A 22493-nucleotide genomic window follows, 5' to 3' on the forward strand; every position below is an offset into this window, starting at 1 on the left:
GTTAGAATTTAGTGTTTAGGGTTAAGGGTTTAAGGGTTAGGGTTTAGGATGAGGGTTTAGGGTTTAGAGGTTTATGAGTTAGGGTAAGGGTTAGGGTCTATGGTTTACGGTTTAGAGTTTAGGGGGTTTGGGTTAGAGTTGAAGGTTTAGGGTATACAGGTTTACGGGATAGGATTACGGTTAGAGGTTTATGGGTTAGGCTTAGGGTTTATGGTTTAGGGTTAAGGGTTTAGGGGTTAGGGCTTAAGGGTTAGGGTTTAGGGATGAGAGTTTAGGGTTAAGGGTTTAGGGTTTGGAGATTAGTTTAGGGTTAGGGTTTAGGACTTAACAATTAAGGTAGGATTTAGGGTTTAAGTATAGGGTTTAGAGGTATAGAGTTTAGGGTTTAGGATTTACGATTGAGAGTTTAGGGTTTAGAGAGCCAGGGTTGGGGTTTAGGGTTTAGGGTTACAATTTACAAGTTAAGGATTTTGGAGGGTTTAGGTTATGATTTAGGTTTTAGGATCTATAGGTTTAGGAGATAGGGTTAGGGCTTAGAGGTTTAGGGATTATGGTTTGGGTTACATATTTAGGGTTTAAGAGCTAGGGTTAATGATTTAGGGTTAAGGGATGAGGGTTAAGGGTTTAGGATTTAGGGTTTAATATTTTTGATTTAGGGTTTATGGTTTAAGGGTTAAGATTTAGGTGGTTTTAGGATTTAGGATTTATAGGTTTAGGGGATAGGGTTAAGGCTTAGGATTTAGGGTTTAAGGTTTAGGAGTTAAAATTAGAGTTTATGGTTTATGGTTAAGGGTGTAGAGTTTGGGGTTTAAGGTTTAGGATTTTTGGACTTAGAGTTTAGGATTTAGGGATGAGGGTTTAGGGTTTAGGATTTAGGGGGTTTGGGTTAGAACTTAGGGTTTAGGGGCTACAAGTTTATGATTTAGAGTTTAGGTTTTAGGGTTAGGGTTTAAGGTTTCTGGTTTATGATCTAGGGGATTTAAGCATTTTGGATTTATAGGTTTACGAGATAGTATTAAGGCTTACGGTTGCTTTAGGAGTTATAATTTTGAGTTTGTACTTTATGGTTAAGGCTTAGAGTTTGGGGTTTAAGGTTTAGGATTTTTGGACTTAGAGTTTAGGATTTAGGGATGAGGGTTTAGGGTTTAGGGTTTAGGGCTTAGGATTAGGGTGTAGGGTTAAGGGTTAGAGTTTAGGATTAAGGATACAGGGTTTAGGATTTAGCATTAAGGGTTTAGAGTTTAGGGTTAAGGATTTAGGATTTAGGGTTTAGTTTAGGATCTAGGCTTAAGGGTTTAGGGTTTAGAGGGTTTGGGTTTAGGAAATTGCTAATTGCTAAATCCTAAATCATTTATTAGAAACCCATATTTCTAAATAAGATCGAGATTTCTAAATAATTAATAAAGTAGATTATCGAAAAGAGACTAATGTTCTTTATAATTGTTGCTACAGCTTGCTTGCAAAGGAAGCTTACAAAGGAGATGGCTATAAATTTAATTTCGAGGATGGAGGTTATTTATGTTGCAAAAGAGAAGTAGTTGCATTTGCCACAATCCATGAAAGTGATCCGAATTCCTATTTGTCCCTTTAGAAGACTTGGCGAAGATAAGGTGGCAGTTATTGTATTAAAGATTCTTAGTGCACATGCTCACCACATGTTGAGCTAAAGCATAAGTGTGGGGATATGGAAATCTTTGGAAATGCATATCTTTGTATTTTAGAGTTGGAGATATTTTACAAATGATATCATTTGCAAATAAGAACGTAGCAGAAGGTCAAGTCTTGGGATTTGCACAAGTGGAACAGTGGACATTTGCACAAATGAGGATTCAAAAAGTTACCGATGATGGTATGGATGTTAACTCAGTCTCATTGGATGGTCCCTACTATGAGGTAAGGATTTGAGATAGAGCATAAGATTTGAAGATTGGAAAGAGGCATGTGGTTTTCAATGATAAACATAATATATACTACAATATCAAAGAACTGAAAGAATATGCCAACGTGCCAAGCTCTATTCCTTCAGAGATAGATGATTCCAATGTGCTCAACTATAGCACTGACATCTTATCAAGGTTCAATGAGTTCATTGGTACCAAGAAATAAAAATATTTCACAAGTGATGCCTTCTCCGGAGTGGATGAATTCATGCACATTGAGAATTTGGGCAAAGATTTTGAAACAACTGATATCTTATCAAGCATGGATGATAAAGTTATTGGAGTCAAACAAAGTTGTGAAATTGTGGAAATGATGCATGAATTTTCAATGAGCAATGCTCTCTTAGGAGTAGAGGAGTTTCAAGACTATGGAGCTATGAAATCTGTAGAAAGTGCATTAATGAGTGATGTCCTCTCAGGAATAGATGAGCTTGAAGATTTTGGACACTCTATCACCACTACAACAGTTAATGCAAATGGTCCTATAGTTGTATCAAAAGTAGGGATGAGACCAATAAAGGACTATTCGGTATTTGACTTTGATTGTGATAAGATCAAGGATGCAACATACCATGAAAACACATTGACAAATACTTTGATGGGGAGAAGTGCACAAATCCAAATAAGGATGTACAAAAGAAACATAAATGGACATATAGATGCATGAAATGAAAGCGAACCCAAAAAAGCAACCAAAGAGAATAAGAGTAATGAATGAAGATGTTATGCTAAAAGCAATGCCATCTACATGTTGTAAGTGTAGATGTATGTGCTCCATTAACTTACATGACATCAAGGGCCATAGAGATAACATGTGTGGCAAAGGAGAGGGAGCAAAATGAGTGAATATCTACTCACAAGACTCTCTTTCTTTCTTGTAAATAACACAAAATGGTGAAGTTTAGGACAACAGATAAATACTCTTATAAATGGAAAAAGTATTTGCAATAATGTATGTTGCATTATTACAAGATTATCACATGGCATATATTGGGATTTGGCTAATAAAGCAAAGTATGGAGTAAAATTTAGCATTCATGGAAACACAAGAAGGCCCAAAACAAGAGCCTCAACGGCTATGGTAACAAGAATTTTGAAAGACTACATTCATGAAAATGCTTTACCTCAACCCCATCTATCTGAAATGCATCTCCTGATAGGTTTGACAAAAAAAGAAGTATTTAACTCTATTGAAGAAACACAAAGGCAAAGAGGTCATGCTCTAGCATCTTTTCATACTTTGTACTATTTGGAAGAAGAGCTTTGGACATGTTAAAATCCCAAAGAGGCAAAAAATGTCAAAGTGCAATCACCGTGATGATGATCTAAAGCAAGCACTTGAGAGTGCAACATCTTCATAACAAAGAGAATCATACAAAAAAAAGAGAGAAATTCATCATAGACTTGTTTGGCATTCTAGACTAAAATATGTATTATGGAAGGAGCAAGCTATTTCTCATCCAAATCAGTACATGTCCATTATTGTAGATAGTATGGATTAAATATAACAACATTACTTCGATTCATTAATACTCCACCCATTCTACTGTAACAGGAAAATACTTTTTGAAGACACATTTATGTGGAGTGTTGGTGCATGGATTTAAGTTTTTGGTAGACATATGGATTGATTCATTGCATCTATATGATAGCAATAAAGTTGTAGCCTCCTTTATGAAGGCAATTTATAGTGTACATGCAAAAAAAGGTCACCTACCAGCAAATTTGAGAATACATGCAGAAAATTATGAGTGAGAGAATAAGAATTCACTCTTCTTTGCATTTTGCTTAATGCTACTCACTCATAGAATTTTCAATGAGATTGAAGTTGGGTTTTTGTTGGGTGGGCATACACATGAAGATCTCGATTAGGTTTTTAGCACAGTCTCAAGAAAGCTAAAACACAAGGACATGGAGATGATGGATGATTTGATAAGAAAATGTGGGAGGCAAGATGATGGCCACAAAGAAGGTATAGTATGCTCTATGGTCAAAAGAATGTAAGATTGGAAGAGCTTTATTCTACCTTTCATACAAAAAGGTGGTGATGCCCTAATAGGTCATAGCACTCTATACTACTTTTGCTTTGTCTTAGAGGATAAAAAACCAATGATGTATTGGCAACACTATTCTCATGATACAATATAGGAAACTGAAGAACATTACAGTCTCTTAACTTCAATTCTGAGCAAAGAAATGCATCAAACATGGGCTCCTATAAAGGAATTTAGAGAGAAATCCAAAGGTGAAATAGAAGGCTTAAAAGCTTTTATTACATACAAAGAGGAAATGATTCATATATTTTTTGATTGAAACCCCTCTTAGAAGGAGCACACTGCTATTGAATTGCAATTAGCAAGACCTACCAATTGATAAAGGACCTTGAGAAAATGAGAGAAGATGATTTTAAGGCAGAACAACCTTTATTTTGGCCAAATGTTGGTCATGACTTGCGCCCAGCTTGTGGTCTCTTTGAAAATGAGTTTGAATCGCTGCTCTCACATCCATATTATGGACCAAAGAAGAGAGAGTTTATGCCACAAACAGACACAATCGTCCATTTTTTTGTTACATTTTTTTGTTTCGTGAACTTTTGGGTTGCAAAAGTGGTGGACGTGAGCATGGATGACCTGGGGAGAGCTACAACATTTACAACAGTATGGTATGAGCCAAGGGGTAGGAAGGAGAACCAAGATAACAATACATTATATACTCATTGTCTAAAAAAGGAATGGATCCCAAACCATGAAGCAGTTTCAAAGCTTTCCACAGAGACAATCATAGTATCCTGGAAATCAAGAACGAAGAAAACAAAGAAGCACATGTGGTATGATGTAGAAGAAAAATAAAACTACTACAAACCAATTATTTTGCACATTACGGAGTTCTTAAAGATGCTCGCTATGGAGGAAATAGAAGGAGATAGCACAAATGAAGAATGCCCATGATAATACCATTCAAGCATCATTAAAGATTGAAGATGACGGTGGTTAGATGAGAGTGAATGAAGATGGCACCCAAGTGACAAGTGACGACGAATCGAACATTCAAACAAGCAAATGTTAGGATCAAACCATTTGTACTTAACTCATTGTAAATGTAGAATTTAATTATTGAAAAGGCTGAGATAGACTCTTTTGTACAAAGACTCATATAAAGCAATATTTCTTGTAAAGATATGATAATGTAAAATTGCAAGCATATCTGTTGCTATTTTTTTTAGTACAAAAGATTCTTCCATGTCTCTTTTCTATATAAATCTTTTAATTTTTTAAATCTTAAAGAGTGTTATAGTTTTTAGCATTGAATTTTAAGTGCATTTGCATGGATTAATTGAAATGAACAATTGTTTATTTTGTAAGTGGTTTTTCATGGATTTAATTTAATAACTCATTTTTTAAAAAATGAATAGGATTCTTAACAATAAGAAATACAAAATTGCGATTTAATAGTAGTTTTTGCATTATTAGTGCAACATAATAGAGAGATATTGTGAAATTTATATTGTGGAAATGAGAGTGGCAAAAAGTAAACTTTTAATTCTTAAATGACATTTTCATAAAGTAAACTTTCCATTTGGGAAGAAATTTTAGGATTAGTCCACATCTAGACATATGAGTCCAAAATTTATGAAATATGTGTTTTACAGAGACATTCAACCTACTTCCAACTTGACTTTACCCAGGATCCGCGTGTAGAGATAAGGGTGATTCACCTCCCACTGGTGGTAGGATCCTTTAGCTGCTATACTGGTGGTCAATTCAGAGATGTGTGGACATGCTTAGGGTGGACGTCTCTTTTATGATGCTTTAGGCAAAGAAGGTTGGTATAGAGCCGATGGGAGCTTTGGTGAGTTGTCGCATGGATACTGACTACTTTCCCTCCAAGCCCCACTCAAAGGCTCAAAAAAATGAGGGCATTTTACAAGAACCCATGCATAGGTGAGCACTATTATCTTCACCTCCTTCCTCAAGAATTGAACTATGGTAAGTTGGAATGTGCACAGACTCCATGATCGTGTATGTAGCCAACCGTAGTATTTAATACTTAGAGAGGACTTAAAGACACCAATGGTAGGCCACCTAGTGGACTTCCACTTGAATCAATAGCACATGTTTTTGATAGCGGACATCAATCAATGTCACCACCTTCTCCCTAGGAGGGGCCCAAAGGTTTAGTTCCCAATAGTGGGTAGGAGTGGTGGAGTTTGCATTTCAGTCTCTCACGTGGTCACCTTCGGAGGTCTTTGATGAGGGAGAGCTCATCCTAGGGAGGGAAATCTAGATGGGCATCCTAGCGAGGGAGACCAGGATTGGGATCCTAAATGTTTATGGGCATGTAGATAGCACTATCCTACCTTGTGGAGGCAGCTCATAGAGAGCCTCCTCGACATCGACTCATGGATTATGGGAGGAGACTTCAACAATCTCAAGTTCGAAGAGGACAAGTAGGGAGGTGCATCATTTGGGGAGATGGCCACAACCAAATGGAACAGTTGGGAGCAATTCATCTTTGTGAATTAGGGGCAGGAGACCCTTGGAGGGAGGATGATTTCACTAGGACTATAGGTAGTCTGCACTCTTCCTTTGGCCAGGAGGCAAGATAGGCTATTGGAGCACCTGGATAGATTTTACTGGGAGATTGGACACTTCATAGAGTAGGATCCATAGGATTCTAGCAGATACCACCATGTCGGACTACTTTACGATTGTATTTCACCTAGAGCAGCCCCGACGTGGACTCCCTAGAAAGGGGTCAGAATCCCAAACCGCTGTCTACTACAGGATGAGGAGGTTCAGTGGGTGGTTATTGTGATTTGGTTGTATCCTAGGGATGGTTGGGCATCCTGGGTAGTTAACGGGCGATTTAGTGGAGCAGCGAGGAGCTTCAGTCTTAGGCCCTGAGGAGGAGGCATTCCCTAAGGACCAGGGGAGAGTGTTGAGACAGGAGCTTGTGTCTATTGAGGACTTAGGGAGTACAATCCAGGTTCTCAATGGCTCAAAGATAGATATGAGAGTGTGAGGTTGGGCTTACAGTACATGGAGGTCTACTGAGATGAGTTCCCTTATCACCCCTCTAGGGCTAGATGGGACCAATAGGGCGATAGGATGACTAGACAGTTCTTCTAGACTACAGGCCCATGATCAGTAGGGATGCAACTTCAACGATTGAGGGACATGTAGGGATAGATGAAAAATGACCTATAGGAGATCAAGGAGATGACCACAGACTTTTATCGGTGCTTGTTCCAGTCGGAGAAGGAGTCCTCTGCATCTTTCATTGCCCGTGAGGCAGTTTGGACACAGGTTACTACAGCCATGTCTCAAAGTTTTAGGAAGTTTAGAGGCCCCCTTCATTGATGAGGGCTTAGAGAGACTCTCATGGCTCTCCCCCCTCAAATGTTCCTGAGGTAGGATGGACCGACTCTGACTTTCTTTTGTATCTTTGGGCCAAGGAGGAGTCACATCCCTTAGCCATCCTTCTCTTGGATTTTGAGAAGGCCTATGTATGACAATGTGGAGTGGTCATTTCTAGAGGGCGCCATATAGAGAATGGGATTCTTTGAGAGGTGGATCAGGGGGTATCATCTCTCTATGTAGGGAGATCCATCTAGATGATCATTGGTGGCCATCTTTCTCACTTTGTATGTCAAGGGTGTCCTCTTAGCCCCTTTCCACTTTCTCTTCATAGCAGAGGCACTAGGATACTTTTATGCAACACCAAACCAGACATCACTTTTGCTGTTGGCGTTTTGAGCAGGTTCTCCAATAAGCCTGGGAGAATCATTGGAATGCAGGGATGTAGGTGCTCAGGTATGTGAAGGGCACTCTTGATTATGGCATCACTTATGGTACGGGCACTTCCTTGGCTGGTCATTGTGACTCAGATTGGGCTAGAGATGTTGATTCCAAGAAATCAGTTTGTGGATATTGTTTCTCTTTAGGTTCAGTTATCTTCCTAAAAGTAGAAAAATTCGAATTCGTGATTCAAAAAAATCGAGAAAATCGCTCGAATGATTCAAATGGAAGAAAAAATCGGTTTAAAAAACGGTGACACATCACGTTTTTTATATAAATCGCCACATCATTTTCACATATTCGTACGTTGTGCTCTCAGGTTGCAAGTCTTATAGGGATGCGCCTCCTAATCCAATAGGAGGAGGAGCTGATGGACTCAGAGTTTGCAAATGACATGGCCTTGTACATTGAGTGGTCTGCCACTAGCTTGAGGTGGTTAAGGATGCACTAACCATCTATGCCTTGGGGGCTAGAATTAACTCGACCAAATCTATTGGCTTCTTGTCGAGAGATGAGGCGATCTAAGAGGTCAATCAGTGGGGGGATACTTTTAGCTTCTAGTGGATCTCAAGGGGTCAGACAACGAGGTACCTTGGTGGGCATAGAAATTTCAATAGAGCAGCAAATAGCCTCGGCACTCAAGAGTGATGGGTGCAAGCTTCTATAAAGACACATTTCATTAATTTTGGACTATGCAATGTACAATATTTTTTGGGTAAGTACTTTTGAAAGTGTACTCTTCAAAATCATTTGTACATATTTCGGAGTACTTTAAGATGTAATTTCTGGAAAAATACACTCTTAAAGAAACAAATTAAAACAAGAAAGATAATTTGGTAAGTTTGTAAAAAATGAAAATTGTAAAATTTAATGTTAACATGTTATAGAGACTGAGTCCTAACATTTTCTTAACTTATTAACAATTTAAATCAATAAAAATAATTTAAATGCATATATGTATGTATGCATAACCCATGCATGACATTAATTTACCATAAGTCCTCTAAAATCTTCAAGATATCATAACGGTATTGATGAACACCTTTTGAGAGTTTCAAAAGTCTAACATCTAGAAGATATGGCATCATAGGACATTGCACATGCATGCATGGCAGGAACATGCCTTTGGTTCATTTATGAAAGTCCATTGGTACATATGATGGAACGGGTGCATGGCACTTGTCGATGTGGCATATCGATGATGGAAGGTTATTGGTACATATGGTGGGACGGGTATGCTGCACTTGCTCATGTGGCATGGGCATACCTCCGAGGCTTTTAGTTCATCTGTGTCGGTGTGGGACTCACGCTCGGTGGCAGCTGTTGAGACGGAGGGGAGGGAGGGGGAAAAGAGAGAGAAAGTGAGGGGGAAAGGAAGGGGAAAGGGAAGGGGAGGGGGAAGGAGAGAGAGAGAGAGAGAGAGAGAGAGAGAGAGAGAGAGAGAGAGAGAGAGAGAGAGAGAGAGAGAGGGCGCAATACTTGGCACATGCCTCAATATAGTTGGGATTTATGTTTATGCAAAGTGTCTTTTTGATCGGGTATGTGCGTGTTCAAATAACACACCTCAGAGCATATTTTATTATGTGTGTGCATAACACGTTGTGAAAGACATGGTTTATGGCAACTTTGACCATCTGAAGCATGAAAGGAATGTGCCAATTATCGTGTTCATCAGATATGCTTTGGATGTTGAAGTACCCATAAACCCCATTTTTCACCAAGTGTTATGCAGAGCTATCAAAAAACATACTCCGAGGTGTTTTATTTGAACACACGTATATCCAATGGGAATGCTACTTTTCACACGAATTAATCTTAGTTATGTTTAGGCACGTGCAAAGTATAGGGCCCATTTGGATGGTCGAAGTCGCCACCATAAACCCCATTTTTCATCAAGTGTTAACACAACGGTCAAAAACATGCTCTAAGGTGTGTTATTCAAATGTGCACATACCCGATGGGCACAATTATTTGCACATGAATGAATACCACATATGTTAACGTTATTGCAAAGAAGTCTTACATACAATCGTTAAAACAATGCTTTGAGATGTGTTATTCATACGCACATACTTGATGGGAATGATAATTTACACAAATATATACCACCATTGTTGAGGCATGTGCAAAGTATAATGCCCATCAGATATGCTTTGGATGGTTTAAGTCCCCATAAACCACATTTTTCACCCAGTCATGCACAACTGTCAAAGAACACACTCTGAGGTATGTTATTCGAACATAATCATACCCAATTGGAACTATACTTTGCATGTGTGTTAATAGGACCTATGTTGAGGAATGTGCAAAGTATCATGCCCATCAGATATGCTTTGGATGGTCGAAGTCGCCCATAAACCTCTTTTTTCACCTAATGTTATGCACAACTATCAAAAAACCTCCAAAAAACACACTATGATGTGTGTTATTCAAATGCACACATCCTTGATTAGCACGGTCCTTTGCACACATATGAATCCCACCCATTTTGAGACATTTGAAAAGTATTGTGTCCATCGGATATGCTTTGGATGGTCTAAGTCCCCATAAACCCCGTTTGTTAGGCACAACCCTCAAAAAACACACTCTGAGGTGTGTTATGTGGATGTGCACATAACCTATGGGAATGATACTTTGCATGTGTGTCAATCCTATCTATGTTGAGGTGTGTTCAAAATATCATGTCTATTGGATATGCTTTGTGGATGGTCGAAGTTGCCACAAAGCCCATTTTTCACCAAGTCTTATACACAACCGTCAAAAAACAAGCTCAGATGTGTGAATATCACCTATGTTGAGGTGCGTGAAAAGTATCATGCTCATTGAATATGCTTTGGATGGTCGTAGTTGACACATAAGCCCATGCTCTGAGTTGTGTTATTCAAACGCCCTCATACTTGATCAACACTATACTTTCTACGTGTATGAATAACACTTATTTTGAGGTGTGTGCAAAGTAATGTGCCCATTGGATATGCTTTGGGATGGTCGACATTGCCATAAACCACGTTTTCCACCAAGTGTTATGCACACCCATCAAAAAACACACTTTGAGGCGTGTTTTTCCCACGTGCACATACATGATGGGAAAGATACTTTTGAAGTTTTAAATCCCACATATTTTGAGTTGCGTGTCAAGTATCATGCCCATAGAATATGCTTTGGATGGTCGAAGTTGCAATAAACCCTGTTTTTCACCAAGTGTTATGCTCACCCATCAACAAACACTCTTTGAGGTGTGTTATTCAAACACTCACATACTCGACAAAAAATATGCTTTGCACGTGCATCAATCCCATCTATGATGAGGCACCCTCTAAGTATTGTGCTCGTCCGATATGCTTTGGATGGTCAAAGTTGCCATACACCTTGTTTTTCATGAAGTATTATACACACGCCTCCAAAAACACACTCTGAGGTGTGTTATTTGAGTGCGCATCATGGATGATTTTTTCAAGTTAGTTTCATTAAGAAGCTAAAATTTTATATTGGCGTTGAAAGTTTGTATGCCTTAATAAAAATAGATGTCTGAAACATTCGCAAGGATTCAAAACTTTTATTTGAAAAAAAATAAAATTTCATCAGTATTTAAATTTATTCCTTCAAATTCAAAAAGAAAATATATTAAAAAGTATTATATTCTATGAATATTTTGAAACTAAAAAAATGAGCTTAAAAACTTTCGCCAAGTTTTTATATTAATATATAAGCATAGCTTCAATAAACACATCTTTGGCGTGCACATACCCGATGGAAGTGATACTTTGCCCATGCATGAATCCCATCTATGTTACGGTGTGTTCCAAGTATCACGCCCATTGGATATGCTTTGGATGGTCATACTCTTTAGAATGTAATGTATCAACAAACATGATTGTTCCACTAACAAACCCTGCACTTTGTCTTTACCTTATTATAGGCAACATTTGCAAGTCACACTTTTTATTGCTTTCTTATTTAAATCCAAAGCCAATCATGGCTAATATTGATTGTGCTTATTCCTATTTGTCATAGATGTTTGGCTCCACTAGAATCTGTGCCTCATCTCCTTTGGCTTTGTCCACACACTCGTGATTTCTTGGGTTTCCTTTGCCAACATTTGAGTGCTCGCTTTCCAAAATGCTAGCTTTGGGAAGCTCTTATGGGTTTTTGGGATAACCCATGTAGACATTGTTTTGAATTATTCTTTACCTGGTTTGTTATTCGGCACTCTGAACTCTATGGAAGGATAGAAATCATAGTCTTAAGTGATCCTACTTTTACCACTTTCCCTTTTTTTTAATGCTCCCTGAAGCAATTTTTTCTTTGATTGTCTGCAAACTCATTATATAGACTGTATACTTGTCATATACTGAGATCTTCTATTGATATACTCTTGAGTTCCCCATTCAGGAAGCTACTTTGTAATATAAAGCATCAATATTCACCCCCCCCCAAAAAGTGTGTGTGTGTGTGTGTGTGTGTGTGTGTGTGTGTGTGTGTGTGTGTGTGAGAGAGAGAGAGAGAGAGAGAGAGAGAGTTTATTAACGTCTACTGAAAACTGATGGGTCTATGAGACTGATAGAGAACCTAATACAATGAGCCAAAAAGGTGGAGCTACTGAACGAGCATCCTAACCCATGCTAGAAAACTAGGTAGCACATAGTCAGCAACATCATCATCAATATCATCATAATCATAATCACAATCCTCAGCAATATCATCATCAATATCATCATAATCATAATCATAATCCTCATCAACATCATCATCATCCTAGTAGATATAGTCTAGTTGAGTACATACAATACATACACAGCCTGAGATGTCAAGGTAGGCTTGATGGCGAGCGAGGTTGCATCGGCATGAAGCTCATGATAGATCGTAGTCTATTGTGACATCCTGGAAATGACGTTTGACAAGTGCCACAGTGATCCTTGTTAGCCATGCCCCAAGTTTGAACATGGATGAGATGTCAGCTACTAGTGTGATTTGCACATCCATCCTCTACCCACCACGAACATGTCGCATCTTGGTCTTGAGGTCCCTCATGCCTTGGCTACTATCTGTGATCATGTGGGCATTATGCTCTAGCTAGGAGGACTCCGTGATCATACTTGAGATGGGTTTGATAAAGCTCCATGTCCCTATCTTTACAATCTAATGAGGCGCTCTTTATGTCAAAAATAGCCTCATGAATGAATGCAGCAAGGCACCTCTGGTCTGGTATGACAGAAGTATGGAAAGGGGCTCAAAACCATCTCTGAAGAGGCAGTGGTACCATCCACAGATCTAATAGTAAACTAGGCAACGGAAGGTGAAGTGCTTCTCTAGCTCAATCTCATCCGGGTCACAGAGTATGCAGATACAATCCTCCCTAGGTATCTCCTCAGCTCATCCACTCTTGAGACTCGGTGTGATGAAACACAAAACTATCTAATAACAATCCTCAGCGAGTGTGGTAGGTGGATATGAGTTCACCATGGCGGATCAAGGAAACCCTCCTTTTAGATGCTAAGCAATTGTCCCTCTAGAAGCTGAGCTTCACAGGGTGCCAACTAGATCCTGAATGTGTGTAGCTGTAGAAGACCCTCTCGAATGACTTGGCTGAACTCATCGCCCCAACACCAGACACATGCAACGCCGATGCTGTATTGGAAGGGTGGTAGCTTGGTCTATGTGGAATCCGAGTCTCTTGAACAACATGCATGTGTGTGCATATACCAACATCTCTGATCACTCTTAGTCGCTAAGGCCATAGAAGAGGGCTACGCCAACCATGGTAGTCTGCATCACCCTACGGTGTAAGAGCCAAAGTCTCACATGCAGTACAGTAAGTGATGGTGTGGAATGCCACATCTAACTAGAATGGAGATGCCCCAAACTCAACTTGAATGATTTGATGGGGGACCCTCAACATAGGTGATATTCATGCATGTGCAAAGTATCATGCCCATCGAGTATGTGCACATTCGAATAATACACCTCAGAGCGTGTTTTTTGATGGGTTTGCATAACACTTGGTGAAAAATGACATTTCTGGTGACTTCGATTGTCCAAATCATATCTAATATGCATGATAATTAGCACATGCTTCAAAATAGTCTGGATTGATTTGTGTACAAAGGATCATTCCCATCAGGTATGCACGTTCGTCTTTTTGTCAAGTGTGCATAACACTTGGTGAAAAAGGGAGTTTTTGGCGACGTAAACCCACTTTTGAAATGTAAACGTTATGTTATGTTTGCATTGTTTGTAATAAAATAGTTACATGGGGATTTTATTTAGATAATTATTTGGAAGAGCACATGCAAGATATTCCAAGGCATCCCCAACCCACATAGGAAGATTAAGAAAGACCACCCAGTATGTCTCCATAACATATAGAACACTCCTAGATACCCAAGAAAAAATAGCTTCCTAAACACAACTCAACAAGAAACAATCCTAAGTGATTAGCTAGCACTCAAACCAAAGCGCACCCCTCCCAAAAAAAAGAGAAGACTCCAACCTCCTCATAGAAATTAGTGAAGATTGCTGTGCCTCTGACATCTCCTTGTCAGTGGTTGAACACTCTCAAGACCTTCAAACATTGGATTTGGCACAACAAGCACGCCTAAAAGGCCGAGCCAACACTTTCCTTGCGGCCACCCGAAGATGCTTGACCCTAACTCCACCAATTGGAGCAGGATCATCGCTACCTTCCTCTCTAAGGGACTCAAGAAACTCACGCTCTCTTTGTTCGTGATTCTTCCACACAATAGTATACGAGTGACAAGGCACATGTATTCTTACTTGAGAGCATGTATAGACGATGAATGCACAAAACCCACGTACTTTGATTATTATGTTGTATAATGTGACCACGGAGGGTAGAGGCAAATAGGGGCCCCCTATTGGTGAAAAATACGATGTGGCAAGTAAGAGGGGTGAAAAGGAAACACTAATAATATAAGGTACAACAAAAATTAGAGATATTTCTAGATGGAGGTGAAAAGCTTGTTAAAAAGCCTCCGCCATAGTCACCTTTGCCATCTCTACCTCTTGTCACTATCCATTGTCCCCGCTCCACCTTCTTCCTCTCTCCCTCTCCCTCTCCCTTGCATTGCGTTGTGCTCCCTCTCCCTCTTCCTCGTGTTGCACACCCCTTCCCCTTTCCCTTCCCCTCTCCCTCTCCTTTCTCCTCCCTTCTCTCCCTCCATCTTTCTCCCCCTGTCTCTCCCTCCCTCCCTCTCTCTCTCTCTCTCTCTCTCTCTCTCTCTCTCTCTCTCCTCTTTCTCATCTCCTCTCTCCCTCCCTGCCTCTCAGCCCGTCCCCTCCTTGCCTCTCCTTCCACTCCCTCTCTCTCTCTCTCTCTCTCTCTCTCTCTCTCTCTCAGGTCGTCATTGTCATCGCTCAAGTCATCGTCGTCACCGTTCAGGTCGCTCAGGTCATCGTTGTCACTTCAAGTCATCGTCGCTTCAGGCCCCTCCGTCGTCATCACCGCTCAAGTCACTCAGGTCATCGTCGAGACTCTTCTTCTTCCTCTCCCCACTCTTGGCTGGGCTGTACCCCAGGCCCAGCCAAGGGGTTAGTCTAGCCAAAAAGGGGGGATAGTCGATATGGCCAACCCACCCTCCCCTCATCCCCCCAAGCTCTACTCCACCATGGCAGCCACAACCCCTACTCCCTTCGACAAGACATACTCTAGGTATAAGATTCAACCTCCCCCGACGCCGACCAAGCCGCAAGAGCAAATTTACGATCTCCAACAAGAAGTGCGAGACCTGAGGTCCCAGCTCACCCAAGCCCTGGCTCATATCGCAGATTTGGAAGGCCCAAGGAAGCAGGAGATTATTGCAGCAGCCGTACAGACATGTAAAGCTGAGCCCCCAACATCACAGCTGATTTCCATGGTTAGAGAGCTCATCCAAGTGAAAGTGACAGCTGAACCCAAGGTTGACATCCAAGTAGAGATCCAAGAACATCACCTTCGAAAAGAGAATGCTATGAAGAGTCAAATAGGGGGAATATCCGATTGGCATCACGAGAATGACACTTTCAATGAGGCCATCAAAAGAATCAAGGCAGCAGTCCTGGCCATTGATTGGTCAGCAAGCCCAACTGATGACAATAATGATGATGAAGAGGAGTCTTCCCCAGTTTATTTATCACCTAGGAATGGACACGTTGTCATTACCTTCAACTCGAAGACACTCAAGAAGAGGATTCTACAACAATTCATTTAGCTGAAGGGGACAAAGATATGGATTGCTGAGGAGCTTACAAGAACCCAACTGAAGAACAAAGCTACCGAGCTTGCTAAGGTTCGGGCAGCCAGGGAAGCAGGAAAATGGGCAGTCTATCATGACGGTCTTGCAGTGATTAGAGAATTTAAGAGATGTAATGGCCATCCCATAGCCTAGTACCTAGTTCTTTTTATGTTTTATGTTCTATGTTTTTAGGTTCTATGTGTTTTGTTTTTTGGAGGAATCTGATGATACTCCCAGGGAGGTTGCCTATGGCCCTCTCTGTACTGATGTATAAGCAGGTCTCTTTTGTCCCATAGACCTTTATTAGGTCTCCAATGGACATTAAAAAACTTTCTTTCTTCTTTCTTTCTTTCCTTCTGCTCCTGCTCGTCCTCTTCCTTCTTCTGCTTCTGTAGATTTCCATCTCACAACACATCTTGCGGCTGGCTCACTCCTGTAATCTGCATTCTTCCCCCACACCCCGCCCATATCGAGCTCCGCAGACGATGCCACCAAATTCCTTCCCACACTCCTGCATGATTTTATGGATTTGCCTAATTGGATGTGGGCATGCTTGCTTCCTCGTGGTGGGTTTCGGGCCATGCCACAGCAGTCCATCCAAGATCAGATGCTTTGGTTGGAGGGGTCTTTGAACTGTCGGTTGAATTATGCGGGGCAGCTTGGATGCTTTAAACTGTTGAATCGGGAGCCATAGGGAGGAAAAGTGGCCTGGGGGAGGGGGGGAAGGGGCAGGGGAGGGAAGAGGGTGAGGAGGGGAGATAGCGCTGAGCGATAGTACTGAGCGATGAGTGATGCAAGGGGGGGGGTTGCCTAGGTGGAGGGGAGGGCCACGGGGAGAATTAATCCAGATTAATTAATTTAGACAATTTTACACTAGCGGTTTTAAACTTATGCTAATTAGATCACCAAATAAATTTTTCATTGAATCTTTCAATCTTTTACGGGCAGACACTCTGTAACTAGCATCCTGCTACATCTAATGGAAATATACACTAGCTGTTGACAAGCTTCTATTTCCACCCCTATAAGCAAACTCGTATCTTGTAGTATGAAAAACTTTAAGGAAAAACATTGCACTTAATGCATCAATTAAGCCAGTGACCACTCATCAGGCACAATCGAACAATCATCAAGGAAAGTCTAGTCAAGAAAGTTGAAGCAAAAAACCAAATATCTATTTGGATCTATGCTGTGGTGTATCCGCCAACCATGAGTAGCAAAAGAACCTATGAAAAAATCAAAATAGGGATTATGCCACTCTACCATGATCACTTCATGCTACAAATAAGGGAATACATAGTCGTTTTAGGGTACTTTTAGGGTTCATTCCCAACCACTAAAAAGGGAGTCAATGCTATTTATTTGTATTCATAAAATCTTTATGAACATTATCATGTTCAATATAAGGATATGAGCCAGCTCAATGGGTAGTCTTAAACAAATATAAATACTATTCAAATTTTAACCTTATGCAAAAGCTTTTTTTTTAAACACAAAGTAAAACTTGATTATACATATAGATGGGAACTAGGTCACTATTGTAAGTATGTATTTAGTAATTAAGTTAAAAATGTTCCCTTAGAAAAGGGTCATAGCTCAATCACATAGTACCGATATTATATATCCAAAATTTACAAGATCTCATTCATACCATTAGAATGTTTTCATGACTTATCATAAGTACTAACCTCAATTGGCATTATGTATTTGGGTCAGAATAGGTTTTAGTATAGGATATAATGGAGCAATATATTTATGTAATATCTAGTGATCATAGTTTCTAATATAGGATAAAATGGAGCATAGAGTAACATTGTCATTCAAAAATGATAATATACCTTCTTTGACCATATACAAGTATCATGCATTTGTAAAAAAAGTTAGTCATAAAAATGCAATATAATGTGCCCATAGTGATGTACATTAAATCTTCACACATTAGAATGTGAGAAAGGGAATAATTTTACTATGAAATCAGGGATCAATGTAGGAAATGGTCTTCTATACACACAGGTATGCTAAGGGTCCATCTAATGCAATATTGGAAATTGATGTGAGTATGAGTGTATGCATCCATCGGTGATGTATATGAGTGTATGCATCCATCTGGGATGTATATTATTGTACTAATCCATGGTGCTTTATGGCTTGAGTTGTTTGTAGTGCAATTAATCACAACAATGTTGTATTTTTTGAAAGAAAAGTGCCATAAAAATTTCATGCTGCAAAACACACACAAAAAAATGGCATTTGTAGCATTAATCCAAGCATTTCCTGCAAACAATCTCCATCCCTCCCTTGCTTATGACCATCTTGTAAATGACACTCTTGGGAACTCTATGTTCCTCCTCCAAGTGATCAATCTCATCTATGAAAATCTTGGGTTGCCAAGGGACCCCTTGCAAAATGCTTTCATCAAGCTCAGGACAAGCGGCAGAAAAAATGTCATTGCCTCTATGTCTTTCCATCTCTGTTCCTCCATCGTTCCTTCACTCGAGTCCTGTCAGGTTTTTAAACTAGTTTGCTCTCCTGCTATCCAAGTTGTAATTGCTCAGATATTCTAATCTGTCAAATCAATCCGTCTTAACATGCTCAATGATGTAATCTAGTGAGATCTTTGCCATCTTTCCCCACACATTACATTGATGAATATGACAGGTTAGTTGTATGATAGTTAAGGCTAGAGGAGGAAGGAACTGGCTAGAGGAGGTAGGCAATAGCAAGGAAATGCATTTTTGTTGGTTTAAGATTAATTGCAACCCCCAAAAAATATAACCTCTAGTAAATCCCAAAGAACCACCATGCTTGTTTCAGTAAATCCCAATCAATAAATCCCAAATAGTATACTAATCCCAAACAACCACCGAGCTTGTTTTAGTGACAATGACTGTGCATGAGGGACCATCTAATTCATAGGTTTAGATTAGCATTCAGTCAGAATCAGACTGTAATAACAATTATTATGCATGAGTGACCATCTAATTCACACGCTCAGATTAGCATTGAGTTGGAATTAGACTATAATAAAAATGACTTTGCATGGGGGACCATCTAGTTCACAAGCTTAGATTAGCATTCAGTCTGTTCATCAAGTTGTAATAATAATAGTTCTCATTCTTATGACTGAGAACTATTGTTATTATAGTCTGATGAATTGACTCAATGCTAATGTGATGTCCCATTTTGATCTTTCCTTTCTTCAGTTGACTGTAATAACAATGACTTTGCATGAGGGGCCATCTAGTTCACAGGCTCAAATTAGCATTGAATTGGAATCAGATTATAATAACAATGACTTTTCATGATGGACCATCTAATTTGCATGCTCATATTAGCATTAGGCTAGAGATATACTATAAGAACATTCTCCCATGGCAACCATCTAATCACACATCATCGCTAGACGATGATGTATATGACCACCTACGCTAGGTTGGGCTACCAACAAAATCCAGTGGGTGGATTGTGTGCTCTTAGCAGCGATAAGCACCCTGAGTCACACAAACTGACATAAGAAACGAAGGGAAGGGCGGTAAGTCTAGCTATATAAAGGCCTTAAGGTAGAGAAATAAATGCCTTAAGGGCATAGAAATAATTCACCGTACCCAGGAAATCCCTCTCCTACTCCCTTTGACTCTCTCTCTAAACCCCCTTCCCCCCTCGTTATGAGTCTTCTACTGCAACCTCGATGCCCCTTCATAATGCTGACCAAGTCATGTAATCCATTGTTTACTTTGGCTCTCCATCTTCCAACACTCCACCATGTTGGTAAGCTGAAAGGAAAGGAAAGAGTGGACACAAACTCAGAATACTTGCATTACTTGCTTGTAGAATGAAGAAGAGTGAGGTCCTTAAGTAGGCACCTCATACATGCTCACTGACATCACTGATGACTTCAGAGCTCCACAATCATCTCCTCAATCTGCTCCTAGATTCTCTCAATCATCCTATGTGGCTCTTCCACCACCTAACTGTGCTTGTGGGCACCTAACTGTGCCTCTAGCACTCACACATAAAAACATAAGGTGTGCCTCAGGCATACACCTTGAGATATCCCAACAAACCCCCCCTCAAGGGAATGCCTCAGACTATGTCAAGGATACATCTAGTCTCATAGTTTCTCATGCCATCTCATGGTGGTCAAGGATTAATCTATGGCTAGGTTCTCATGCTAGCAAGGGTTCCCTTGGGTGTAAGGTAAACAAAAAGGGATACAAAAAGACCTTCCAATGGTTATCTCCCCTGCATGTACATGCACACAATGTCTGCAGGAGGTACCATGGAGAAAACATACACATGGCCTACATCATAAGGTGACCAGAGGTGTTTACAAAACACACAAAACACAATAGTTTATTTCATTCATTTTGGAGGACTATCCAGGCTGAGTACCTTGACATAAAAAGAGAGATCTGGAGCATACATAGAGATGTTTTAAAATGCATAATCTTCAAAGGATGCCTCATCTTGTGGAGGCTTATCAACTGAAAGTAGATTTGCATTTTCTGTCTTTGCTTTGGCTCTGCAAAACTTCTCATTATGGTTGTTCTTGCCACAGTGCTTGCATGGATTAATTTTGAAGCAGTCCTTTGAAAGGTGATTTGTCTTTCCACAGTGATTGCAAGGGGTATACTTGCTCTTCTGGACTTTTACAGCATAAACAGTGTCATTGCCTTTCCTGAGCTCCATATGCCTTTCTTCTTCTTGTAGGGCAGAGATAATACCTTCAAGATTAGGATTCGGAAGATTTTTCAAAGTGCTAACTATGTGATCATAATCTTCAGGCATACTCTTAAGTAACACTGCCATAGCATCATCTGGAGTAATAGGAGAGTTGATAGAAGCTAATTGAGTCATAAGACTCCGCATATAGTTGACATGAGCTGCTAAAGTAGTACCACTAGCCATCTTCAATTCAAAGAAAGAGATTTTAAGTGATAGTTTAGAGATGTGAGAGCTAGCACCAAAAATCATGTCAAGATTCTAACAAGCTTCTGAAGGAGACTCCAAGTCAGAGATATGGTGAATATAAACATTTCCTAAAGCAAGAGCAATGATACCATATGCTTTTTCTTCTCTAGTTGGATCCCTTGCCGGTCATGTCGGAGTTGAGGATTCTCCAGCATTGGAGGCCGTAGAAGAAGCGGTAGGAGTAGGTTTGACAAGTCCCCATAAGATCTCCCTCATCAATGCAAATTTAACCTTCATCTGCCATGTGTGGAAGCCCTTTCCATTGAACTTCTCTAGATTCAATAGGGTAGCCATGAGAGGGTCCAACCCAGATATTGGGCAGTGTCTATCTCTCTTACAAGGCAAAAAAATAACTGAAAGACTTCCAAAATATGAGCACTTGATGTAGCAAAGACTAGTGACCAATATTCAATCAATGATACTTCTTCTTACATGCTTCATAGAAGTGGCTAAAATGAATACTTTCCAATCAAAACTAGGTCTAGCAATTCAAAACAAAACTGAAGCCACACTTGTACTAAAGTTATTAAAAGATTCAAAAAACCAAAAATGCTAGAGTAGCATTTTATGTAGCATCATCTTCAAAAACTTGTCCAAAACTGTCAAAACCAAAAGGCTAAACTTGGAGGGCTTGTAGCTCACTCTTCAAAGCAAGGAAAAGAGGGATTTCTGAAGCAAAAGAAAGCTCATATACCAGAGAGGGTCCAGCATAGAGGTTGGACGAAATGGTGCGCACTTTTGCCCGGGAGAGTTGATATAGGCTAAACCTGAGTTTTGACGATTTCTCCCTCGTTACTCAACCAAATGAGCTGAAAAATGGCTCAAAATCTTCGTCTTGAGGTCGCCCATCTACTCCTATAAGGGCTCAAGAAATGGCAAAGCAGACAGGGAGTATTAAGCAGTAGAAGAAATGGCAAAAAATGCACTGTTTGGGGAATGGCTGGGGAATGGCAGCCATCACAGAAGTTTTTTCTTCAATTTCTTGTAGGTGGAAGTTTGCCCATACTAGAGGAGTTTCCAGCTCAGAGGGTTTGGGCAATGGTCGTTTGTAGGTGGAGAACCAAGCTCTCAAAGATTTTGGGAAGAAAGAGGAAAATGGAGAAGAAGAAGATGAAGAAGAAGAAGATGATGTGGCAGAAATGGGCTCAAGGGGGATCAAAGGGGTGTGATACCATGTTGGTAAGCTGAAAGGAAAGGAAAGAGTGGACACAAACTCAGAATACTTGCATTACTTGCTTGTAGAATGAAGAAGAGTGAGGTCCTTAAGTAGGCACCTCATACATGCTCACTAACATCACTGATGACTTCAGAGCTCCACAATCATCTCCTCAATCTGCTCCTAGATTCTCTCAATCATCCTATGTGGCTCTTCCACCACCTAACTGTGCTTGTGGGCACCTAACTGTGCCTCTAGCACTCACACATAGAAGCATAAGGTGTGCCTCAGGCATACACCTTGAGATATCCCAACACACCAATCATTACCATGAACAAGGGAGTTGTAGGATGGGGAGCCAAGGGAAACGGGTCCTCATTGTTCTGTCAAGTACTAG

The sequence above is a fragment of the Dipteris shenzhenensis genome, chromosome 19, assembly GCF_047967505.1.
Source record: "Dipteris shenzhenensis isolate YYH24624 ecotype China chromosome 19, Dip_SZ_1.0, whole genome shotgun sequence".
In the NCBI taxonomy this organism is placed as follows: Eukaryota; Viridiplantae; Streptophyta; class Polypodiopsida; order Gleicheniales; family Dipteridaceae; genus Dipteris; species Dipteris shenzhenensis.